General features: G+C 44.7%; 1 pseudogene; it reads left to right on the plus strand.

Moving 5' to 3' along the window:
- The first annotated feature begins 6,158 nt into the window (after positions 1 to 6,158).
- On the plus strand, positions 6,159 to 6,277 carry LOC133364751 (5S ribosomal RNA; annotated as a pseudogene).
- The last annotated feature ends 798 nt before the right edge of the window (positions 6,278 to 7,075 follow it).

Consider the following 7,075-nt stretch of genomic DNA (forward strand, 5'->3'; position numbering starts at 1 on the left):
ATTCCCAAATACAAAAAGTTTATATTGTGTTATCAAGTCTGGATTCCAGTTATGATGCTCTGGTGAGTTCTATGGAAGCAATGAATGACGCAAACCTAACCATGGATTATATTGAAGGAAAACTATTACAAGAATTTCAAAGAAGGCAAGAAATGGCAAAGCAGGAAAGGACTGAGTCTAAACACAACTTGGGAAAGCTGAACAACAAAGCAGCGGAGGAGAGACTGTATGGACAAAAGGCGTGTTATTTTTGTGGTTCCAGGCAACATCTACAAAGAAATTGTGAAGCAAGAAGAAGAGAAAGAGGAAGAAAACCATGTGTACAGGTGATCTATGCTAGTAAGAATAAACAGTGTATTAACAATGAGCAGGGAAATAACTGTAAAGATTTATGGGCAATTGACAGTGGGGCAACAAATAGTATAATCAAAGATAAATCCATGTTTCATACATTTTGTGACGTAGAGGATCATGTAATAATGGCTGATGGAACTAAGAAACTTATCAAAAGTAGGGGTACAGTGAAATTAGCAGGTTTTAATACGATTATGACAGATGTGCTGTTTATTCCAGATGTTGAAAGTAACATAATGTCAGTTTCTAAACTTAATGGAATGGGGTTCAATGTGTTGTTTCAAAGGGGCTCATGTCAAGTCATGAAAGGGAACAAAATATTCATGAAAGGGATAGTAAAGAACTCATTGTTCTACCTACACTTGAAACAAACCAATCATGTGCTTATGTGTGCCAATGAGAAACCCCACAATAATTGTGTACATTTATGGCACAGAAAATTGGGACATATAGGATATCAAAATGTGGTGAAAGCAACTGAAAATAGTAAAGATGTGACATTAAGAAATTGTGGTAAATATGTAGCCTGTAACGTGTGTCAGCAAACCAAAGCAATTGTGTCAGCAAGAAACACTGAAGCCAAGTCTAGTACAAATTCACCCACAGTACATGACAGAGAAACAGGGGTAAAAGAATACCTTGGTAAAAGTGACAAGCAAATGTTGAGACGTTCTGGAAGGGCAAATGTGAGTGTGCTGCCTGACAGATTTAGGATTGCCACAGTAAAGGGGATTGAAGCACAAACACACAGGGTAATGGATGCTGACACATTATACTTGGAGTGTGTAAAACCCAAAGAGATAAACTGATGATGTTTGTAAAACCTCTGAAAAATAAAGGAACAAAGAAATGTAGAAGTACACTGAACTGAACATGTAAACTGAAAAAAAAGATGATGTATCATGTGGAAGAAAATGATATAAGTAAATGCAGAAATGAATGTAATAAAAATAATGAAACAGAACTGATGTTAATGTAAACAGGATAATATATCATGCAAGAAATGTAAATGTAATGACAAATGGAAGCAAAAATGTGAACAAATGTAAAAGGTGCTGCTTATGGAAAAATAGGTGGGGGGTGTTGGCAAGTAAAAAGTTCCTAAGAGTATTTTTCCATGGCAGAGTTACAAGGCCAAGTAGCTCACAAGGCTGGAGTGGACGTGCACTCCTCAAGGACACGTTGCCAGGACAACCAGCTGTCTTATCAGTATATAGCTGGAAACTCAAACTGGCAGGGTGTGGGGGTCGAGGAGTTTGTACAGAGAGAGCTTGTGATATATTGTCAGTAAAGTGACTGTTAAAACTTATTGCTTGTCCGGCTCATTGCTTCAACTGGCATCTAGCCTGTCACTATACTGTTCTGCATCCTGGGCATCTGCTTGCGCCAGATACAACATCCAACATAATTTGGATTCCTGCATTGAGCAGGGGGTTATAGGTCCTTTCCAACTCTATGATTCTATGAAAGCTAGCATAGCAGCTCCATCCCACACATAAGCCTCTTCTGCCTAGCCCTTTAGTCTGAGCATCTTATTCCTCACCACAGATTGAGCCCTCCAGAGGACTACCCAACCTCACTTACTGGTCGAAGCTCTTCCCCCTCAGCTCCGTGTCTGCATCTTGGCTTGCCTTCTTATTACATTGCACAATGTTCTATCGTAAATGCCATGGGAACAAGCCATGGGGAAACTGCCCATTACACCCCTGTACATAAATTGTCCCCATATATACTGTTATAGAAGGTTGTGGTTTCACGAATGGTTACAGGTGTTCACGTCTGTGCTCTGATGCCCCCACTGTGGCGCTATCAGCACAATCAAGCTTTAAGTTACCATCCGCTTAAAATGAATCCTGACTTCTTCTGTCTCCCTCTCTGATGGCAGCAATGATTCTCCGCTGCGGATGTATTTCATCTCCCTGACACACCTGCCCACGTGGTGTTACACACTGTGATAAGTAAGATTAAATGAGGTTGAGGATTGGCTAACATGCTGACATTATATTTTGTACACCACTAGATCAGTCATCATAACCTGGCACAAGCGCAGCCTCCCAGACAGGAAATGTAAAAAGGTGTCACTCTTCTCCAAACCTGAGTGTGAGTGTCGGCACCTGTAAGGATAGTGGTGAAATTATTTTTTTTCAATTAAATCCTGTGGATTCCGGTGACATCCATCACATATTCACAACGCAATATTCTGCATTTGACCAGAGACCTGAACACATAGGTTCAGACTTCATTCAGATCAGCATGTGTGAAATCTCTTTCTCTTCATATCCCTTTTGTTGGCCCACTTTCCCAAAGCACCCTGTCGCACTACAGCCATGATAGTACTATACAGAGGCTGCTTTCACACATGGGGCTAACAGAGCTAGTTTACTGGATTAAAAAGGTATCGCTTCGTTCCATATTTTAAAAATCCCTTTCACACTACAGTACCTGTTATACTGGCATTTGCGCAACAGTCTTTCATACACAGAGCAGAGTTCTTCTCCCTCCCCTTCATTCGGCCTCACGCAACACCGGATAAGCTGGTTTGAGGCCTGTTCTTTCGGTGCGTGGGGGGGTTGAAAGAGGCGCGATCACGATCGCGATGAGCTGAGAGGCGTGGCAGCGCAGCAGCAGAGGCTCTGGTTGAGCACAAGCAGCAGCAGCACACAGGCTGCTCTCTCAGGAGCAGCTGGGATCGGCTGGGAGGTGTGCGGTGGCAGCGCAGCAGCGTGCGAAGGCTGGATGCTGGGAGGGCTGTTGGTAAGGGCGGGAATGCACTGCATGCTGGGAGGGCTGTTGGTAAGGGCGGGAACGCACTGCATGGTGGGAGGGATTATTTAGATCCATTCCAATCGGGCTTCAGGACTGGACACAGAACTGAAACAGCCTTGGTCGCTCTGATGGATGATTTGAGGAGGGTGTTGGATAGGGGAGAACATGCCTTCCTTGTCCTCCTGGATCTCTCAGCGGCTTTTGATACCATTGACCACGGTTTTACGGTGGTTCCGTTCCTATCTCTCAGACAGGCACCAATGGGTGGCACTGGGAGATGAGGTTTCAGACCCTTGGCCTCTCAATTGTGGTGTGCCACAGGGTTCTATCCTCTCTCCCATGCTATTTAACATCTATGTAAAGCTGCTGGGGGCCATCAACAGGAGATTTGGGTTGCAGTGTCACCAATATGCGGATGACACAGCTCTATCTCTCATTTAAGTCCTCACCAGAGTTGGCTGTGGATACCATTTCCAAGTGCCTGGAGTCCGTAAGTGAATGGATGGGAGATAATAGGCTGAAACTGAACCCCGACAAGACCGAGGTACTGCTTGTGGGAGACAAGAGGAGGTTGGGTGATATCGACCTGGTGTTAAATGGGGTAAGATTGCCCCTAAAGGACCAGGTTTGCAGCCTCAGGGTCATTCTTGACTCCCAGCTGTCCATGGAGGCTCAGGTTTTGACAGTGAGCCGGGCAGCTTAGTATCAATTACATCTAATACAGAGGCTGCGTCCCTATCTTCCTGTCCATCTGCTCCCACGGGTGGTACATGCCCTGGTCTCCTCTCGCTTAGACTACTGTAATGCGCTCTATGTTGGGTTACCCTTGAGGATGGTCTGGAAACTACAGCTGGTACAGAATGCGGCGGCATGGTTGATTAAGAACAGCCGCCGCCATGATCATATCACTCCAGTGCTAGAAGATCTGCACTGGTTACCAGTTGTTTACCGGGCCCAATTCAAGGTGTTGGTGTTAACCTTTAAAGCCCTACATGGTTTCGGTCCAGTTTATCTAAAGGAGCGCCTCCAGCATCATCAAATATGCCGCCTGACGAGATCAGCCACACAAGACCTTCTCTCGGTTCCGCCAGTTAAAACAGCTAGGCTGGTGCGGACCAGAGAGAGGGCATTTTCGATTGTGGCCCCCACCCTCTGGAATTCTCTGCCATGTGATCTTCGCCATGCCCCCTCCCTGGTAGGTTTCCCCCGAGAATTGAAAACCTGGCTGTTTAGGCGGGCCTACAGGACTGTTGGGTAATCTAGTTTTATTTTGTAAAGATGTGGGTGGGTTTAGATTAAGTAGAGTCTGATGTTGCATTTGTATTTATATGTTATATTTTAATTTTCTGTACGTCGCCTAGAGTGGCCGTTAATTTGGCCAGATAGGCAACTTAGAAATAAAATTTTATTATTTTATTATTATTATTATAGGGCTGTCACGTGAGCAGCAGCAGCTAGCACAAAACTCCCGCAATCTTCCAGTTTCCCAGCCTGCTATCGGAATTTTTCAGGTATCATTTATTACGGAAATTAGTGCTAAACTTCCACTACATTCCACCAGAATTCCGGAGCTACCTGTTATGTTGTGTGAAAGTTCAAATTTCATGCGCAAATTAACAGGAAATAAATCGTCAGAATAACGGAATAAAATGCAGTGTGAAAGGGGCCAGACTGTAGGTAACCCACCATGAGCCTGTTTTTGCCCTCTAATTCCAGAAACGATCAGGTACTAGGCCTCCCACCTCACCATCCAGAGGACCAAATGTGTTAACATCGGAAGCTGCCTGATGTGAAATCAGATCAAAATGGCTGGTCTCGTTTTAAATGACTGGTGCCCATCGTTTTTGCACCACAACTCCCATAGCATTGCAGGCTCTACCAACATTGTGGGATTGTGGGGGTTATTCTTTGCAGAGCCAGTCAGTTTTCCACAGTGACTAGAACATAAGAACATAACAAAAGCCTGCTGGATCAGGCCAGTGGCCCATCTAGTCCAACATCCTGTCTTCACAGTGGCCAAACAGGTGCCCATGGGAAGCTCACAAGTGGGACCTGAGTACAAGAGCACTCTCTTTCCTCCCCCCCCTCCGTTTCCAGCAACTGGTATTCAGAAGCGTACTGCCTCCAACTATGGAGGCAGAGTGTAGCCATCATGGCCAGTAGGCACTGATAGCCTTACCCTCCATGAATTTGTCCAATTTCCTTTTAAAGCCACCCAAGTTGGTGGCCATCACTGCCTCCTGTGAGAATGAATGCCACGGTTTAATTAACAATCTGCTGTGCAAAGAAGTACTTTCTTTGTCCTGAATCTTCCAATATTCAGCTTCATTGGATGTTCTCGTGTTACGAGAGAGGAAGAAAATCTTTTCTCTGTCCACTTACTTCATGCCATGCATAATGTTATACACCACCATCATGCTTCCTCTTACTCGCCTTTTCTCTACAATAAAAGGCCCCGAATGCTGCAAGCTTTCCTCATAAGAGGGAAGACCAGAAAAACTTTGAAAACTTAATGTTTATTTTGTTGACGTTTAAAAAAAACCCTCCAAGTTTCAAAAGCCTTTCTAGACACTGGAAAACCACAGTGATGGTCCAGGCAATACCTAGCCACCTTGCCCAAAATGCCTGGCTCTGAGAAGGACCCACCTGACTCTTTCTCAGAGCCCAGGCAAGGCAAGGGGTGGAGGGTGGAAATGGGTGGCTCTTTCCCCACCATGAATGGGAGCCAGGCCTGGTGGTGGATGAGTGGATGGCAGGTTGGGCTGGGGAGTAACCCTTCAGAGTCCTAGGGACTTTGGCCATTGCCTGGCACTGGGTCTGTCGAGACTGACTTCCAGTATTTCCCCCCCCCCATAAAATGATGATGGTCCTGTTGGCATCTGGCTGGTGAATATGGGCTCCTAAGAACTCCTGAGTCCAGGGCTATGCCCTCTGAGACTCTGACCTTTAGAGCCCTCAGGGTGACAAGACTCACAAAGAAACATGCCAGGAACAAGCAATAGTTAATCAGCTTTTTTTTACAGAGTACTAATTATTTAGCCTATGGCCATACTACCCTAAACACGCCCAATCTCATCTGATCTTGGAAGCTAAGCAGGCTCAGGCATAGTTAGTACTTGGATGGGAGACCATCTGGGAACACGGGGTGCTGTAGGCTTACAGGAAGGCAATGGTAAACCACCTCTGAATACCTCTTGCCATGAAAACCCTATGAATATATCCAAAAAAGATTCATAGGGTCACCATAAGTTGTAATCGACCTGAAGGCATTTAACAGCAACAACAAACTAATTATTTGACCATAATCAAGCTAGTAATCAAGGGATTTTCTTTGCTGTTGTATTTTCTCTGACAAAGACTGACAAAGCATCCATTGGTAGTAACTCTAATCCTCATAACGGTCTTTGTCACACTTTGCGGTACAAAAAGCTCTCCTTGGAGAGCAAAACGTGACACTCCTTCAGCTAGCTGCTTACTCTCTTAGGGATTATCCATTTGTAACACTGACAGTTCAAAGTGCCCGAGAGAAAGAAAAGGAGAGGGGGGAAGGGAGATAGACAAAGAATGAGAGAGAGAGAGAGAGAGAGAGAGAGAGAGAGAGAGAGGGAGACCAAGACAAGCCAGATGTAATCCATTCTTGGACCATTCCAGTCCATCAAATGTCTTCTATGAGATAATCACAGCTGTTTCAGCATCAAATTTTTATTTTTTAAAAAACAGGAATCCACAGCAAACAACAACAGCCTAATGTTGAAAGATCAAGACAAATGTTGCTAAATAAGGTCTTATGTTGCCTATGGATCCCAATGAACTAGGAGGCAAGGCAGCTAGAACTGTGAACTGGTGAGGAACAAGCACAACATCCTTGCATCAGCTATGGCCAGTGGAAGAGTTTTTTTTAGAAAAGTGTGGAATTGGGGAGGGGGAGAAAGCTTACAGGGCTCACCTTGAACAT

Source organism: Rhineura floridana, chromosome 9, assembly GCF_030035675.1.
Source record: "Rhineura floridana isolate rRhiFlo1 chromosome 9, rRhiFlo1.hap2, whole genome shotgun sequence".
Taxonomy (NCBI): Eukaryota; Metazoa; Chordata; class Lepidosauria; order Squamata; family Rhineuridae; genus Rhineura; species Rhineura floridana.